Source organism: Loxodonta africana, chromosome 2, assembly GCF_030014295.1.
Source record: "Loxodonta africana isolate mLoxAfr1 chromosome 2, mLoxAfr1.hap2, whole genome shotgun sequence".
In the NCBI taxonomy this organism is placed as follows: domain Eukaryota; kingdom Metazoa; phylum Chordata; class Mammalia; order Proboscidea; family Elephantidae; genus Loxodonta; species Loxodonta africana.
The window spans coordinates 68,191,119-68,198,437 of record NC_087343.1 but is presented as its reverse complement, the minus strand read 5'-3'; positions in this window follow the sequence as shown (position 1 = coordinate 68,198,437).

The window sequence follows — 7,319 nt, the reverse complement described above, 5'->3', positions numbered from 1 at the left end:
TTGCTCGAGTCTGCTCCTCTGACTTCCTATTGCGTTGTCTAATTCTGTTATTTTATTGTTAATCTTTTGGATTTCTACATGTTGTCTCTCTATGGATTCTTGCAACTTATTAATTTTTCCAGTATGTTCTTGAATAATCTTTTTGAGTTCTTCAACAGTTTTATCAGTGTGTTCCTTGGCTTTTTCTGCAGTTATCCTAATTTCATTTGTGATATCATTAAGCATTCTGTAAATTAGTTTTTTATATTCTGTATCTGATAATTCCAAGATTGTATCTTCATTTGGGAAAGATTTTGATTCTTTTGTTTGGGGGGTTGGAGAAGCTGTCATGGTCTGCTTCTTTAAGTGGTTTGATATGGATTGTTGTCTCCGAGCCATCACTGGGAAACTAGTTTTTCCAGAAAATCCGCTGCGTCCAGTCCAAATCCCTGCGGGACGGTTCCCCGGCTCGGATGCTGCTCTTTCTGCTCCAAGACCAGTCACTGCCTCCCGGGGACTTCTCCTACCGGCTGCGTCCCACGCCGCCCGTGGAACCGGCTGGTCCCCCTCCCAGGGTTAGTTCAGGGGGGTGGAGCAGGTCTCTGTGCTTGTGCCGTACCTGACTGGTACGCTGGCTCCAGGCTCTGGGAACAATCGCTGCTTCCCCGTATTAGTTCGTTCTCCGTCTCTAAATCTGTGTTTGTTGTTCAGGGTTCGTAGATTGTTATGTATGTGATCGATTCACTTGTTTTTCCGTGTCTTTGTTGTAAGAGGGATCCGAGGTAGCGTCTGCCTAGTCCGCCATCTTGGCTCCGCCTCTCCATCACCTCTTCTTGTTGCTACAAAGCTTGCCTTCCACAGCCTTTGCTTATTCATTCTGTTCCTCAGTACAATTCCTTGTGTGGCCCTGCATGGCATGCAGTGTCCTCCTCCCCCAGTCTGTGACTATATGTGACTAATAAACTGTTGTTGATTTCTTCTGTCCAGTGTCAGGTTCCATGTTTTGGGCCATCCTTATAACCCTAGAATGGGAATCCTTCTGTCATCAAGGGATAAAGTGAATGTGAGCAAAACAAGCGGATACTGTAGGAAAAAGCCTGATGGAGTAGGGTAATCATAAAATGTTTTTGATAGTTTTTATTTGGTAATAATTTTAAACTTATGGAAAAAATTGCCGAAGTAAATAGAACTAAAAGTTCTTAGTACTTCTTTTCTTTCTTTTCTGCCCTCCTGAAAGTTATGCTTTATGTGTTTTTGTTATTTTTTTATTCTTCCCATTTTTATCTTTTTCAATATGCATTTTATATGTGACTATATATCCTGTTTTAAAATCTCCTTTGTTCACTTTGAATATACTATGTACATCTTGCAACTTATCATAAGCTTTTCACATTGTGAAATATAAGGTTCTATCTGATTGTGTGATATACCATCATTTACTTAACCAATTCGCTGTAGATGAACATTTGTTTCGCACTTCTTTAGGATAAATTTCTAGAAGTAAACTTGTGTTGAAAGTATACCCTTAAAAGATTTTGTGATATACGTTGGTATATTGCCTTCCCTAAAATTTGCATGACCAAAGAAGAATTGACGCCTTTGAATTATGGTGTTCATAAGGAATATTGAATATACCACAGACTACCAGAAGAATGAACAAATCTGTGCTGGAAGAAGTACAGCCCGAATGCTCCTTAGAAGCAAGGATGGTGAGACTTTGTCTCACATACTTTGGACATGTTATCTGGAGAATGACATCATGCCTGGTAAAGTAGAGGGTCAGTGAAAAAGAGGAAGACCCTCAAGGAAATGGATTGACGTGGTGGTTACAACAATACACTCAAGCATAACAACGATTGTGAGGATGATGCAGGATGGGGCAGTGTTGCGTTCTATTGTACAGAGTCGCTATGAGTTGGAACCAACTTGATGGCACCTGAGAATGACAACAACAAAGTTTGTATAAATGCATAGTCACACTAGCAGTAAACAAGAGTGCCTCTTTCCCTACACTATTGCTAAAACAGTGTAGTAAATATTATGTGTCTCCTTAGTACCTAGCCATTCACAAAAAGGGCACACTTACGTTTAGTTTCTAGTGATCATAATCAGAAATAAGAAAATATCGTAGTACATTAATGGAATCATGATTTTTTTTTTTTTTTTTTGCAAAGAGCTCTTCAAATGTCAAACTTGAGAATTAATGGGGGTAAAAAACAAAATAATTCTGAATTACTGCCAATGTAAAATATATTCACAGCTTTACAAAACTTGATAGCTGGATCTGAAATTGTTTTCTGCATTATTATAATTTTGTTTCTGACTGACCACATGGATCGTTGCAGAACACACTTCATTGTTGACTGGTTATTTTCTTTGACATCTGTGTGAGTGCAATGTTAGTATATTCTACAAAAACTGCATTAGGATTGTGCTTCATTTGAGACTATTCCAATTCTCTGCTTTTCTTTTTCCCTTAAGTTGCCTTTCTAAAGGCTAAAAAAGTAATAATAGCCCTAAGGTTTGTATAGCAAACCTGTGACCCTTCATACAACCAAACACTCAAGAGCATAACAACTACGAATTTGCCCTCCATTTGCTGTGATTGCAATGGTGAAAATTCAAGTAATTTTCTTCCCTCACGAAGTTGTATTGTCCATAAATGACAAACTTCTTTGCTTACTCTTGAGCTGAAATCTTGATTAAGTTCCCAGGGAGAGTGTGCTTAATGGAAGAGAAACATGTATCTGGTGACTATTTAGGACTCATATAGACCTGGCCTGCTGCTTCTATGAGTAGCTTCTAGTGGGCCTCATCTATAGCTCCAAGAGAGGTAAATTGCTCAGTTTTTGGAGTTACTTTAATTCTTTGGGCCTACTGAAGTCCATTTAGGTCATCTAAAATAGTATTTTTATTCCTAAATGTAATATTAGAGGGTTAATACCTCTCAAAAAGGGAGTGAGAATTCTTTTCCCTCTCACCATACATTTCTAACACCTGCACTACTAGAGCAATTTCACTGCCTTTAGGAAGCTCCCAAGAATGTGGAAAAGTAAGTAACTTTTTTTTAATAGCTCATGGTTCCTGTTACAGAAATAGTCTGAGAAGCAGAGTGGGTGAGTTCTTATTTATACCTTGCTGCTAATCTGAAGCAAAAAACCAGAGGTTACAAATCAGTGGCTGGGGGCTGATCTGGCCTATGTTCATTTGCCCTACATGGTGGTTTTAAGAATATTGATCGGTGATGAGCATTTAAAAATTGAGATTTCAGGTTTCTCTCAAAAAAACTAGAAGATCCAGTAATGCTAAGTTGGCATTCCTACACAGTAAAAATGCACAGGAGTGAACTATCACTACCCCTTCATGATGGAATATGGGTTTCATTTATTTATACTACCTATTTTTTATTGGAGTCCTGGTGGCACAGTGGCTGAGAGCTCGACTGCTAACCAAAGGATCAGCAGCTTGAATCTCCCAGCTGCTCCTTGGAAACCCTATAGGGCTTCTATCATGTCCTACAGTGATGCTTTGAGTTGGAATTGACTCAACAGCAAAGGGTTTTGTTTTGTTTTTATACTACCTACTTACCTCCTGTAGACTCTTGAGTTCGCAACTCATGGTAAGCTCTGGGAAGAGGGTAGAAAACAATAGGGGATTCTTTAAGATAGCTCAATTTGTTATTTTCTCTGTGAGGTCTCACCTTGCCCAGTGAGTAAATGATTCTCTGCTCCAACCACACTTTGTATACACCTCAGTGAAGGCACTTTTCACAATGTATTTTAACTCTCTTTTTTAGCACTATTTCTTTTTTTTTCCTGAGTCTGCTTTTTAGGACAGAAACTATATCCTTAGCGCTATTGTAATGTCCCGGTGCCAATTACTGTATGTAGGTCTTTGGAGAGCTGTTTTCTGAATGAACGAATGCTTGGATGGATGAATGAACAAATGGCCAGTTGGGCTCTTCCTGATGACTTGAGTTGCTTAACTAAGGAGAGTGTAAAGTTTACTGAGGATGAATTTTTCTCAACACTGGACACTTTTAGGGCAGTTTTCATCATATTGAACTTTGAATCATTGTCTTTTGGGACCTGAGCATGTTTTAGAGTAGTACTGTTGTCATTGAGCAGCTTTATTTTTCTCAGAATACTGGGAATAACAATTCTTATTTGATCATCCTATTAAAATTAACACAAAACCTAACAAAAGCTTATTATTCTCATCAAGGTTTTAATCATTACCTGACAAAAGAAGAAGTTGAAGCACCCAAAAATATAATTTCTGTCCTTCCTTTGGGAGAATAACATGTTACAGTTTTCTTTCATTGTAATTTCCTTTGAATACACAGTTCTGTGTTAGTTAGGGCTTTATAAAGGAATGTAAAGTCTTCTTTCCAAATCTCACCTTTGTCAGGATTATAAATATGAAATGTTCAGTGTTTTGGGACAATTTTGATATATTTCTCCTTTAAGTTAGGATCATAACAAGTAGAAGATGCTGTAGTCATTTAATCAAAGGGTAAATATTTCAGCGACTGCAATGAAAAGGGAGCTTTTTAAACAAATGGTACCTGAGGGTGGTTATACTAATTGGAATTGTTGAACAAAAAAAGCAAAAGTAATTCCCTGTATGGAGAAGGCAAAGGTGATTTAATTCAATCTTATTTTGCTAGTCTGTTGTGAATGAGTTTTAATTGCTTTATCACACAAATCAGAAATGACTTTTAATTTTGTTTCCCACACAGAAACCTTAATTATTTTATCTTCTTCATCTTATGTAATTAGCAGTCACTTTGATGTTGGTATAATTTAGAAGTTACATTTAAATAATGTAGGATTATGTATATTAAATTTTATTATGCATGTGCATTATAAAATTGGAAATATATTCATTCTCATGTGGTAAAAGTCTTCAGACAGTTGATTAAAATGTCTTTTAGAAAGAAAGGTTAATGTAAGTTCTGAATCTGAAAAATTCTGAGTAAATTCTATCTTTTGAAGTAGTATCCACTAAAAAGATATTAAAATCCTGATAAAACACGACTGTGCCTGAAGAAGGTGCGATATATGCCTATAACTTAATTTTTAATTACATATATCTGAAAACATATTTTCATATAGTATACTTAATAATGATAATTTTATTATTACATATTTGGTGTTAATTATTTGAAAACTTATTTTGATTAGATATTATACTGGAATATCATTAAAAAGAAAACTTGCTCACAAAGAATTTATTTAGAGTTTCTTTACCACGGAAAACTGTTTTTTTTTTTTTCTACAAATGTTATCCATGGGGAAGATTTGTCTCTATTCTAGACATTCGAATGGAGCATTTTAGAAGGGGAGCAACCCAACTTACACCTTAAATGTTGCTTTAGTGTTTTTTCTTTGTTTAGTTAAGGAGAGCAAAGAAAAATTCCCATGGCTCTCCATTGGAAATGAATTCCGCATCACATAATGGTGAGTTCCTGTGGTATTAAAGCATTGTAAATGTATAGCAATTACTGAACCTGTGAAGTAGCAATTTTCCCCACACAAATATAATTTTATATTTCTTAAAAGAAGATTTTAAAAATATCTAACAAAGAAAAAGCCCTGCCAAGGTAATCGTCTTAAGCAAATCCTTGTTTGATGTGGAACTGTGGATAGGAAAATAGCATCAGCAGGCTACGTATGTCCTGCTGGGATCTACTGCCCAGCGCTGGACTTCTTCCCCTTAAAGAACTTTTGTCCTGAGCTAGTTTCCTGGCTCTCTGGATGTCAGCGTAAAGTTACCTCATGGCCCTCGGAAGGCCAACAGCTATGAAAAGAAAGGGGACGATGCCTACCTAGAACAGTAGGGCTGTGAGTTCTTCTGGCCATGTCTGAGGCACAGCCCTCGAAAGGGCTACAAAGGAGACTTCCTAACAGCGTACGGTCCTCTCCTTCTCCTGTAGGATGAAAGGAAGCCCACGTTTCTAAAACTGAATCTTGAAAGGACTTCTCATTCACCTCAAATTTCAAATGCACTAATTGGCTCTGGCAGTGGGAGGGATGGCGTAGGCTTTTCTCTATTGTCCCATTGCGGCATAAATAGACAATGCTGGATGAAGGATTTCTGAGGCCAGGTTGTGATGAAAAGAGGGTAATTTTTTTGTAGGCTTTGAGACATTTGCCACTTCCCTCACCTCTCCCTTCATTAAACTGTTCTTGCCTATAAAGCAATTTCACTAAGTTCCTTTGGGCCTATTTTATGGACTTATATTTCTCGGGTATGGAAGAGGTGCACTGAATCAATTCACAGAAACCCTACTTGCTCCTTAACTACCCCACCCTTCCTATATGCTCTTTTTTTTTTTTTTAATAATTTTTATTGTGCTTTAAGTGAGAGTTTACAAATCAAGTCAGTCTTTCATACAAAAACCCATATACACCTTGCTATGCACTCCCAATTACTCTCCCCCTAATGAGACAGCCTGCTCTCTCCTTCCACTCTCTCTTTTTGTGTCCATTTCTCCAGCTTCTAACCCCCTCCACCCTCCCATCTCCCCCCAGGCGGGAGATGCCAACATAGTCTCAAGTCTCCACCTGATCCAAGAAGCTCACTCCTCACCAGGGTTCCTCTCCAACCCATTGTCCAGTCCAATCCACTTATATGCTCTTTTAGCACCATGTACCTCTTCTTTAGGACACTTTTCACAGCCACAGTTTTACATTTGTTTGTCTGAGTGTTTAGTTAGCAAAAGTCTCCTCCATAGCACTGGGGAACTGAATTTTGAAAAATATAGTTCTAGTTTTTTTTTTTTTCTTCGTTCTAGTTTAGTTAAGCTTGCCCAGAATTACTTCTGGATAGAAATGCTACCATATAGAAAGCTGAAACAACAATGATTTACAATTCATTTTTACAATTTATTTCCACTGGTTATACTGTGCCAACAGGGTATATTGGCGGTGGTGCAGTGTTTAAGTGCTTGACTGATAATCAAAAGGTCAGTGGTTTAAACCGACAAGCTGCTCTGTTGGGGAAAGATGTGGCCATCTGCTTCTATAAGGATTACAGCCTTGGAAGCAGTATGGGGCAGTTCTCCTCTGCCCTATAGGTAGACTTGATTTTTTTAAATATATTTGTTTGCTTTTTTTCCCTAAAATTTAACCCATAGACTGCAGGCTCATTGTTATTGCTTTTATTTAAAACTCAAATCCTGTACCTGATCTTATCCTATATTTAAATTCCGTCTTAGTGTGGAAGTTCCACTGCAACCTGTCTACCACTGGTGACCCTGCTGGAATTTGAAATACTGGTGGCATAGCTTGAAGCATCACAGCAACACACAAGCCACCATAGTATGACAAACTGAC